A 12,152-nucleotide genomic window follows, 5' to 3' on the forward strand; every position below is an offset into this window, starting at 1 on the left:
GAGAGACGATGGACTCTGAAAAACAAACTGAGGGTTCTAGAGGGGAGGGGGGTGAGAGGCTGGGTTAGCCTGGTGATGGGTATTAAAGAGGGCACGTTCTGCATGGAGCACTGGGTGCTATATGCAAACAATGAATCATATGGTGATTAACATAACAATAAAAATTTTTTTAAAATTTATTTATTTGTCAGAGAGAGAGAGAGAGAGTGCATAAGGAAGGGGAGCAGCAGACAGAGAGCCCGACGCTGGGCTCCATCCCAGGACCCTGGGACCATGACCTGAGCCAAAGGCAGATGCTTAACTGACTGAGCTACCCAGGCATCCTGGGGAACAAGATTTAAAGGAGGAATATTTTCGCCAAACTATTATATTTGCAAGAAATAGACACTCATTTGGTTTAATACAGTAAGGCTGCTGTCTTGAAATTCTTAATAATTTTTGAACAAGGAATCTCAAATTTTCACTTTTCACTGGGCCCTGCAAATTATGTATTTCCTTGATGGGGCCAGGAAAGTAGGTTGGGAATAGGACAGGATTCAGTATCTATCAGAGCAGAAGTGCAAAACAGTTGCTCTCAGGGCCTTGGGATCCTCCATGTCTGCCTACTATTCCTGCTACCAACAGGGAATTACCTCACAATTTACTGCATTTATCTTCTGGATTTTGCTTAATTATGGCTTTTCCTTGCTGGTGACTTCTCAAGGACCAACTGCCTCATGGCCTCTTTGCCTGCCTTCTACTAACTGTGCAGCTATTTCTTTAGCTTACACAAACCTGCCTAACAAAGAATGTGATATATATATCACTCACTTAGTCCTTCCAACAGCCCTCTAAGGAAAATACTGCCATTACTTCCATTTTACACATGAGGACCCCTGAATTATTATACAATAACAGTAAAAGCCACACCATACCTAGGAACAGAGAGTGCTCTCAGAGCACATATAAATACTTGAACAACTATAAATTTGGTGGCTATATTTATGATTTCCAGGAGGAAGTAACAACTGAGCTGAGGCTTTAAAGATCAGAAGGCTTTTTTTTAGGCTAAGAAAGGCAGGCAAAGGGAACAGCATTAGCAAAGGCATAGAGAAACAGAATATGTTTCTTCTGGACCAGACACATCTACTGGAGCTGAACCTAGAGTTCCCAGGAGCTAGTCTCTGAGGAAGGGGTGGTGTGGGTAAAGAAATTGGGGATATAACTTGAGGTCATGCATACGCATTTGGATTATACCATAGAGTACAGTAAGGTATTAGATAGTGGGGGGAAGAGTGGCATGAGCATTTGTTTTTAAAAGAAAACTTTGGCATAAGAATGGAGAATCTGGGGGTGGGGGGAAGCAGGGTTGAGGCCAGGAAGCAAAGGATAAAGGGAGAGGCAGTAATGGTTTCAATGGTTTGAACTGGTGCAGTGAGGAAATTGATGCAACGTGCACTCCAAGGGGAACACGGACAGAAGTTACTGAGCCCTTGCAAAGGTGTGAAGACAGAATTCGAAGTGTTCAGAACTGAGGGGAGGCTCTGTGAGGACACAGGGATGGGCAATGGTCAATGGTGACCTGGAAAAGAGAGTAATTAAAAATCAGTGTTTTTTCATGTTAATGACCCTCAAAGAATCCTAATAAATATGCTCTGCTTTGGCTGATGGGACAAGGACCAAGGAGTAGTGAGGCCTGGGAGAAGTTGAAAAGGAGTTTAATTCCTCCAGGCTGTCAGAGCTAGGGAAGAGGTAGAGCAGGCAAGGGACCAGTATGGTTGTCAACAACTTCTCAGCATTTTCTCTGGCTTCCCTGCTGTCTAGAGACTAGAATCTCTTGCAACATCCATCTTCCAGGTACACTGCACTTCACCATCATGATAAATTAAATACCTTTTCAGCTTTGATTTTCTTCATGCTCACAGCAGACTACAGTGTGCAAAGTACAAAGTTAGCCAGTCTGACTTACGAGAGGCTGGGACATCCTGTTCCATAAACATCTGTCATGAGACCAAAATAACCCATGTCTTTAGTGGCCAAATTTTAACAGCTGTAAACTGCTTCCTACTTTTAGTACAGAATCACTGACAAAATTCTTATTTTTGGGGGCCCCACTTTTTAAAATAAAGGTGCACCTGGGTGGCTCAGTTGGTTAAGCATTTAACTCTTGATTTCAGCTCAGGTCAGGATTTCAGGGTTGTGAGATCGAGCCCCACACTGGGCTCCATGCTCAGTGGGGAGTCTGCTTCTCTCTCTCTAAAATAAATAAAGCTTTTAAAAAAAATAAATAATAAAAACATTTTTAAAAATACAAATAAGTGTTTTATAGAAAATACAAATATGTGTGAAGAAGAAATTAAAAGTCATCTACAGTATCACCTAATGTAAACCACCAGTAACATGTTACAACCAGCCTTCTCCATACACACATTTTTCTTATATCTTGCAGTCATACACTCTATACTATTTCGCAACTTTTTTCTTGCCAATATTTTGTGTCTCCATTAACAAGACAATGAATATGATTTTACATTATTCTTAATTGTAGAACATCCTCACATGTAAATGTTAAAAGGGATTTTTTAAAAGTAATCTCGACCCCCAATGTGGGGCTCAAATTCACGACCCCAAGAGTGGCATACCCTAAAAGTAATTGCTTTTTTAAAGATTTTATTTATTTGACAGAGAGAGACAGCGAGCGAGGAGGGAAACACAAGCAGGGGGAGTGGGAGAGGGAGAAGCAGGCTTCCTGCGGAGCAGGGAGCCTGCTGTGGGGCTCAATCCCAGGACCCTGGGATCACCACCTGAGCCGAAGGCAGATGCTTAACAACTGAGCCACCCAGATGCCTTAAAAGTAATTGTTTTAATCTGATTGTATTTATACTTCTTCTACCTTATATTTGATTTTCTATATTCTCACCCTCTTAAGTCCTCCATGTCAGTCAATCTTGTGCTTCTATTTGCCCAGGTCAACAGGATCTGTATGTTTCACATATGGGCCAGTGCTTACTGCTCATTAAGAAAGTCCAGTCTCACATCAACCTAGACTGTGATGCTCCCCTCCCCAGACTTGCTGCCACCTGGCTCACTTCCCAAGACTCTCCTAGCTCTGCCTGCAGAACATGTTCAGTCACCTCGCATTTTTTTTTTTAGATTTATTTATTTATTTGAGAGAGCGAGAATGAGAGAGAGAGAGAGAGTACATGAGAGGGGGGAGGGTCAGAGGGAGAAGCAGGCTCCTCGCCGAGCAGGGAGCCCGATGCGGGACTCGATCCAGGGACTCCAGGATCACGACCCGAGCCGAAGGCAGTCGCTCAACCAACTGAGCCACCCAGGCGCCCCAGTCACCTCGCATTTTTAAGAAAAGTAGCTTGCTATGGAGATCATGGTGTTCTATTCACATAAGGCCCAACACAGAGGAAAACCTTCCTTTCCCAGGCCATACCTTTCAGTGTAATCTTTCCCAACAATCTTGCAAATACCTTCTTCTGGAGAAGGACAGGAGAGAAAAGGAGAGGGGTAGGGGGAAGGAGGAAGACAGAGGAATGGCTGGGTAGTTCACTGCAAAACATAAACACCAAGGCCTACTGGTGCTCAATCTATAATATCAGCCTTATTTTATACCAAACCCAGCTCTATTTGCCTTTAGTTTCAAGTCTTTAATCTTGGGGAAATGAGAGCATAAAAGCTCTGTGATGTTAAGTGTTAGGTGACTAATTGGCAATTCACTGATATCTCAGGATTGATGCCAGAGGGTTAGGAGAGGCACTAAAGAGAGAAAAGCTATGACATCACCAAGTTGTGGAAGGAACAGGTAAGGAAAGTTGTATAATCTTGGGTGACTTACATAACTCCTCTATACATAAATTGCTGGATCTGTAAAATTGAGTGGTATACAATAATTGGTAGTTTTTTTTCAGTCCTCATACAGTGTTGGGCATATGACACTTACTTGATAATTTTCATAGAATGGGTATTAATTGAATGTAATCATTGGTGCTATGGTAGAGGTATGTATTTCAGACTATTCTATAGTCTGATAAAACAAACAAAAGCGATGATAATCATTGTTCTGATTCCTCATTGTCCAAGCAATCTTCTGACAAATTTGGGTTGTCTCAGGACAGGCATGCCCAAACATTCTGATGATTAGAAATGACTATTCCTCTTTTAAAATGAATGAGCATTATCTTGCTTGATCGTGTCAGTCAGTCCTTTAGAACCTGGTCAATTCTTGGTGGATCATAATGTGTGCTCCACAAATATTTGTTGAATAGATGAATAGATGAATGAATAAATAAATAAATTTGAGTTCTGAAATCTTGGAAGATGAACCATTATGTACTGCTGATTCCATGTTATTGTGGTTTTCTCTATTTAAATCAGGGATAAAGAGTGCTTGGCTCCACTAACCAACTCTTTTGGATGCAAGAAGAAGCATAAAGGAATTAATCATCAACATCATCCAGTTATAGAGTTGAAAGGAAAAGTGGAGCAATTCTGCACAAGTATCCCTAACCTCATGATTTTAAAATTCCAGGTGTTTTTCAGCATCATTCCCCTCCCCACACATATACACACCTTCCATCTCTACTTCTAAGCTCTAAACCAGTTTCTTCCATAGCCTTAGCAAAGAGCTCCCATAACAGAGCCTACGTTATATATTTTGGAATAACTTTGGGCACAGTTACAACGTTAATGAGATTCAGAATCTATAGGAATAGTGAGTCACCTAAGTTTTAGGACAATTGATACTAGAAAAATGTTGCTGCTTTTAATCCACCTTACCTGGAAATTTTTTATAATATAGAACTCCACACCCATGAATCAACACTCTTACTGTTATTTCCTGTAGATTAATAACTGGGCTAACATTTCTAAATGTAGACAGTTGTTGATGGGACTGGCAGAGATACAATTACTGGCCACTCAGAAAAGGTAAAAAATTTGCATGTGGGATAAATCGTCCTGCTGTGCTGGGATGATGCTGGTTGTTTGGAGTAGAACTTAAAATCATAAATCCTCATCCACACATCTCAACTCACATCCTCCCCCAACAATGATCAGATAACATGATTTTTTTTTTTAAAGATTTTATTTATTTATTTGAGACAGAGAGAATGAGAGACAGAGAGCATGAGAGGGAGGAGGGTCAGAGGGAGAAGCAGACTCCCCGCCAAGCAGGGAGCCCGATGCGGGACTCGATCCTGGGACTCCAGGATCATGACCTGAGCTGAAGGCAGTTGCTTAACCAACTGAACCACCCAGGTGCCCCAGATAACATGATTTTTAAGGAAACTGTACACTCTGAAATTTGATGATATACTTACATTTTTACCTAAGGTGGCCTTGGTTAATACAATATAATTGTGTATTTATATATAGGGAATGTGGGGGAAGGGACACTGAGGAGATAGTAACTAAGAGGAGCTGTTTTTAGGTATGGGTAGAGAATAAGAGAAATAAACTGATTGTAAGAAGTCTGGAAACTACATAGACCCTTAATGATATGCTCAAAAACTAAAGAACAAAAAGATACAACTAAAATTTGTTTAATTACTTTTATTGGAGAGGCTATATTTTTACTCTAATGCAACTCCAATGCTGAAAAATATGAGTCAAGGCTTCATAAACATTGTATTTGTAGAGGTGTTTGGACAATATTGGACAATAAGATAAACAGGTTAGTGGAAACCTTTCAATAGACTCCAGAAGACTGAGATATAAAAATAATAAAATGATGAGGGGCACCTGGGTGGCTCAGTCTGTTAAGCATCTCACTCTTATTTTCGGGGCAGGTCATGATCTCAGGGTCGTGGGATGGAGCCCAGCATCAGGCTCGGTGCTCAGCATGGAATCTGCTTGGGATTCTCTCTCTCCCTCCACCCCTCCCCCTGCTTGCACTCTCTCTCACTCTCTCTAAAAATAAATAAAGAAATAAAATATTTTTAAAAACAATAAAATGATGATAATAAAAATGATAGCTACTGTTAACTGAGCCTTTCCTAAGTGCCAGGCACTATGCTAAGACATATATAATTTCATTTAACCTTTAAAACCATCCCGTATCACCCTCTTTTACAGACGAGGGAACTGAGGCTTGAGAGATGTAGGAAGCCACCCGACATCTCAAAGCTGCTAAGTACCGATGCAAGAATTGCAATATAAATTTATCTTCCTCAAAAACCCCATGACTTTCTCCACCATAGATGCCCATGTTGAGTCTTTGCTTGGCTACTTCCTGGCTTTTACCAGAAGCAAGTAACACACACTCTTCTTATCTGTAAAATAATCAAGATACTAGTATCTACTTCATAAGATCGTTGGGAGGATTAAATTACCTAACGTTTTTTAAAGAACTTAAAATATGATCTTGTTGCAACAAGTGTTAGCTGTTTACCCACGGTAATGCCACTAGCTTCCTGTGTGGGCAGGGATAACCACCAAACTTTTAGAAGCATCATTTTTTTCTTGTGGATAAAATGAAGAAGTCAGGCTATGTGATCTTACAAGTTTTTCCAGTTCTAAGCTTTTTACCTCATTTTTCCTTTCTGAAAAAGCAAATGTAGGTAGCCAGGAATAACCCTAGCAACAGGTGGAAGGAGACATGAAGAAGTAGGAAAGCACTCCTTCCAGAAAACTCCTGCTTCTGGAGAGTAAGTCAGAATAGAACACTAAGACAGACTCAAATTTGTAAAGGTTACCTTAGGTCCCAGGGCAAATTCTACAAGCAGCAAAGGAGATCTTTATCATAATTTCTACTTAATTTCATTTTTGCACTGGTTTGAGAGCTGTTCTTATTTCCTTTTCAGAATTATAAACCACAATGTGTTTCTTTGCTTAATTCTTTATCTTCTTGCTCTTGATCTTGAAGAAAAAAGAAAGAGAGAGACACATTTATTGTAGCCAACTCCACAAGGATATATAGCCTGCAAGTAGACCGACTTATCCTATCTGAATGTCAGCTCTGGATATGTGCAGTTGAACAGTTTCCATGGTTTGCTTTACTGCATGTGGCTTATATTTTTTTCCTGCCATGAAAACTACATTTGGCAATGCTGCTATTCTGTCACCATGACAATTTAACATCAAAGAAAATCCATGGGAAGAAAAAGGAACCCATTTAATGCATTGAAAGTTGACCCACCAGTTCAAAATGTATTATTATAGCAAGTTGTGCTGACATATTTTGACAATTCAGGACAACTGTTTACTCAATAGCCACCACACTTTTATCAACAAGGTTTTTGTAAAATTACTTTTAATCAGCAACATCAGAATTTATAAATTCCTGTAGAGCCCTAGAATCATTTAGAACAGAAGGGAGCTACTGAGCAAAGCTGAAAGACATTTAGCTGAGAGTCATGGGTGGAATAGCTGATGTCAACTATGTATTTTGCATCTTGTTTCTTCATTAAAAAATTTAGAAAAATCCTTTCAAGGTGATTATCAGGGTTAATAACTTTAGTTTTAATATGACTGTTCATTTGTCTGCCAGAATGTACATTTTCTTGTCCCTGGTAGCTGTTTGCCTGAGCTTCCCTGTCACCTGTCCTTCAATGGTGATATTCCTTGGAGATAAGGATGTATTTTCCTGATATTTTTATAGTAATTAGGCACCAAGAGCTTGGAGTGATTCAAGATAAAACAGAAGCTGACCAATTGGCTGTAACCACTGTCCTCATCATCATACCTCATTCTTCCTTGGCCACCATGCCAACCAAACCCAAGTCCCACTGTGACCTTTCCCTTTGGGCAGTGCCCCATCGGGATCCAAAACTATCCCTTGTCACTGAAACACTACTCTGATTTCCCAAGATGTGAAGAATTATATGGAATCATAGACTCTCTGGGATATAGCTTCCAGCTCCATTAATTTATTCATCTATTCAATAGATCTATTTGGGTGCCTATTTTAATAGACATCTTCCACATGCTTACTCTTTACAGCTTATGAATCAATCATTTATCTACAACATATCTATCACTGATCAAATATATATTTAGCCATGTTGACCACATCCAAGGTTGAGAAACACATTATTCCTTAAGGCAGCATGTTATAACTTTCAAAGGCCTTGTTAGAAATTAGTTATTTGTATTGAGACAAAGTGTATCTTCTTGAAGTTTCTGCCAATAGTATTCCTTTTCTTCTTTTTTCATCCTTAATTCCATCATTTTTCATATGATAAAACTATTAATTCATTTACCTTCACCTGAACATGCTCTAAGACCTTCTTAAAGTATAGGGCCAAAGAAGCCAAAAAAAAAAAAAAAATCCCTCAGATATGGCCAAGTTGCCCATCGAGGAGAGCATCCTCAAAACTATGTGCGCCCCCTCTTCTCAGTTGTGAGGTTACAATAATAAACAAAATAGCTACTATTATTGAATGCTAGACATTGTGCCAAAAGAGGAAAATACTTTGGGGACATGTTATCAAGAGGGATTTTTTTCCTATCATCCCACCACTGGGGTTAAGACCTCAAAGCTGAGTCAGACTATGCTAAATTAAAGCAGTAGTGTACTGCTACCATATAAAGAAGACTCAGTATGCTAAGAGATGTGAATATTTCAATCACTGCCCTTATAAGCCTAAAGATGGGGTAGTGGGGGTGGGGTGGTGGTCTCTAAGAAAATCACTAGCAAAGGCTGGAGTGTCTGCAGGAGGAGGGACTTGTAGTCCATACTCCAGGACTTTTGCTCACATCTCTCCCATGCTACCATTCACTTCACCTCAGTGGGATTCAGCCCATGTCAGGTCCCCTGCTTTGTCTGTATTTTCTACCACTCTGAACTCACTTGATTCTACTTGCCAAACTCATTCTCATTTAGTTATGAAGACTGAAGATTCAAGACACCAGAGTTTATGATCCAGCTCAACCACTATTTATCCAGATGACCTTGGGCAATTCACTCAAACTCTCCGTGTCCCAATTCCTTTGATCTACAGAATGAGAATAACTCCTAGGGCTGTGATTACTGAATGAGTTATTATATTTAAAGTGCTTTACCAAGTGCCTCATACATAATAAGAGTGTCCTAAGAGTTCTCTCTTATATTGTTCTATTATTTTTATTTTTATTTCTATCTGTAGACATATCTTTGTGAACCCCTTTGACGCTTTCTCTTTTTCTTGGTACTGTTGTCCAGTCTCTTATGGAAGTTTTTTTTTATTATTATTCTTTTTCAGCTTTTTAAAAAATTTTTAATTATTCTCTCTGCAAGCCTAATGGTGGGATGATAAAAATAGAAGCACCACCACTGAGACATAAAAGGAAAACAACACACTTTAAAGAGAAACTGGGCAACAAACAAGCAAACAAAAACTAATACTACTAACTATTAGAGAGACCAGTAAGAGTCATGAAACTGTTCCATTTTCTCACCTCTACTCACTTCCCAGACATGCCAGTGTGGCTTCTGTTCCCTTCAATACCACTAAAATGGCTCCTGTGAGGTCCACCAAAGACAACCACTTTCATCTATGAGGGAATCTTTTTTTCATTCCTTATCTTCCTGGACCACACAGCAGCATTCAGCAGCAAGGACTACTACTTCTTTCTTGAAACTCTTCCTTCTTCCCACATCTTCCATAACACCACAATCTTCTGGGTTATTTTTTGTTCTATTTTGGCTTTTTAACACCTCTCTGGCCACTCCTTTGCAGATTTATCAAGCTCATCCTCCTCTACTTGCCATAAATATTGAAGTTTTCTAAGGATCTCTCCCAGAACCTCTTCTCTTTTCCTCTAAATTCTCATCCCACAATATTACTTATGCTTAAAGATTCAGTAATAATCTGGACACCGATGACTTTAATTTCTAACTTCAGTTCAAACTACTCCAGTGAATTCTGGATGTGTTTTTCCATCAACCTGCCTAAATATCTCTGCTTTGATATCTTGAACTCAACATGTCAAAGAACAAACTATCTTTCCCCCAGTATCTGGTCCTTTCCACTATTTTTATTTTAATTATAGGCATAACCATTATCCAATGCACAAGATAGAAGCCCAAGACATCTTCTGTGATATCCACTCCCCACAGCCAACCCACCAACAACCTCCAAAATGTCTCTTTCTTCTCACCTTCTCCACTTTTCTACCTAAGTCCAAAAGGCCATTAAACCTCACTCACAACACTGCAAAAACTTGCAAACTTTATCTGTATCTACTCTGGCCATCCTGCAATCTGCTCACATTGCTACCAGTGATCACACACACACACAGTCCACTCCACTTAATGATTTTAAGCTAAAGATCAACATCATTACACAAGGGTCTGCAAGGATCTTGATTCCCTCCCCAGTCTCTTCTGCCATCTGCCACTTCAACTTCTGTGCTCCAGCCACGCTGGCCTTCTTCCCACTTCTCAGCCAGAGAGGTGCCTCCTCCTCTTTAGACCTTTGTATACACAATCGCCTTAGAATGCCCTCAGCCCCAGCCACCTGCACCGGTCCACCAATCACACATCACCGAGACAACTTCATTCAGATCTCCGCCCAAGTATCATCTCCTCAGGAAAGTTTTCCCCCACCGCGCACCCCCAACTTAAGTCCTACACTTTTAGGGAATGGTATACTTTTTCTTCAGAGTGCTTACCTCAATTTGTGATGATTTATTCATGTAGTGTGATAATTTGATTAACATCTGCTTCCTCCAATGACTATAACCTTTGAGAGGAACTGTGTCAAACCACTATGGTCCTCTCATCTAAATTAGTGACTATCTCAAAGTAGAACCTCAAATGATATTTGTTGAGAGGATAAATGAATCAGCACCTCTTTATCCTACTCTAAATAAATCTGCTGTTCATTGTACACCATTCTAGATATGTTTTGTAAATCTATTCTAAATATTTTCTTTCAGCTCGGAACTTTTACTATTTTCCATCTAAAATCTCTGGTATTTCAGTCCATTGTGGGTTAAACTGCCTTTATAGCATGCCTCTAATGCATCTGTATCCCTTGAGGATTTTATTTCAAATGTAGATCCACAGACCCCCTGCAGAGCTTCTGAGCCCACACATCTCTGGGTGGGGTTGAATAATTCTTTTTTAACAAGAATCACTACATGATTCTTCTACACACTAAAATTTCAGTACAGGGGCACCTGGGTGGCTCAGCTATTAAGCATTTTCCTTTGGCTCAGATCATGATCCCAGGGTCCTGGGATGGAGCCCCTCATCCAGGCTCCCTGCTCAGTGGGAAGCCTGCTTCTCCCTCTCCCACTCCCCCTGCTTGTGTTCCCTCTCTGGCTGTGTCTCTCTCTAATAAATAAATAAAATCTTAAATAAATAAATAAACAAACAAACAAATAAATAAAATTTCAGCACAAATGCTTTTTTGGTTCAGACTAGAAGTCAAGGAGAAAATGTATTCATAGCCCTAAACAACTTCTATACAGACTTCTAGAATGAGGCCTGCTTCTAAGTGGGAGAATGACTTTACTATGTTCTACAAAAAGGTCATACTTTTTTTGCTTCAGTAAATAAGTAGAAACAAAAGTGATGAAACCCAAAATATTGATGGCTTTCCGTAGGCTTGACCCAAAAACCATATGGAACAGTAAGCCAAAGGAATTCCAACATGACTTACGGGACAATAAGCAAAGGGTTTGGCCAGAAGTAACTCCTGAATGTAAATTTGCATTAAAGTCAAGCTAATTCCATCTTGTTTTGCAACTTGGGGTTTAAAATTTACTTTTCTTCTAGCTTGAGACTGACAAACAAATTTGATTTCCAGAAGTCAGGAAGGTTGGTTTCTACCCATTCTTTCTCGTCTTTCCAGGATCTTTGTTAAAAAAAAAAAAAAAGAAAAGACTCCTATTTTGAACATTGTCCCTGGTAGAGCCAGACACACTGTTTCACACCTTGTCATGGAATGCAGGTAGCACACACTTCCTAATTGTACAAGCAGAAAGAGAAACCAAGAAAAATATTTGCTCCCTACTATCAGCAATTGAGGGTCTCTGCTTGGTGGGCCCATGTGACTAAGTGGCAAACATCTGGGATAATAAAACGGGAAGCAGCAAACCACTTAGGGCAGGCTTTGAGACAATGTGAAGTGGGTCTTTTTCTCCTTCTTCATTTTGAAGATGCTTATGGGAGGCTGAAAGGGTAAGAGGGCAGAGATCATTTAACTTCCCACACAACTAAACCTCCCTATCTGTTC

At 39.9% G+C, this 12,152-nt stretch overlaps 1 long non-coding RNA gene across 2 annotated transcripts in view; it reads right to left on the reverse strand.

Moving 5' to 3' along the window:
• The window catches only part of LOC115940553 (uncharacterized), a 162,128-nt gene that overhangs the window by 63,386 nt on the left and 86,590 nt on the right, over positions 1–12,152 (reverse strand). For both annotated transcript variants that reach the window (XR_014139415.1, XR_014139414.1), the window contains one exon: positions 6,684–6,846. This is a non-coding gene — a long non-coding RNA (uncharacterized LOC115940553). The remainder of the gene's footprint in view (positions 1–6,683; positions 6,847–12,152) is intronic.

Source organism: Leptonychotes weddellii, chromosome 12 (assembly GCF_054177405.1).
Source record: "Leptonychotes weddellii isolate Sample4059 chromosome 12, ASM5417740v2, whole genome shotgun sequence".
Taxonomy (NCBI): Eukaryota; Metazoa; Chordata; class Mammalia; order Carnivora; family Phocidae; genus Leptonychotes; species Leptonychotes weddellii.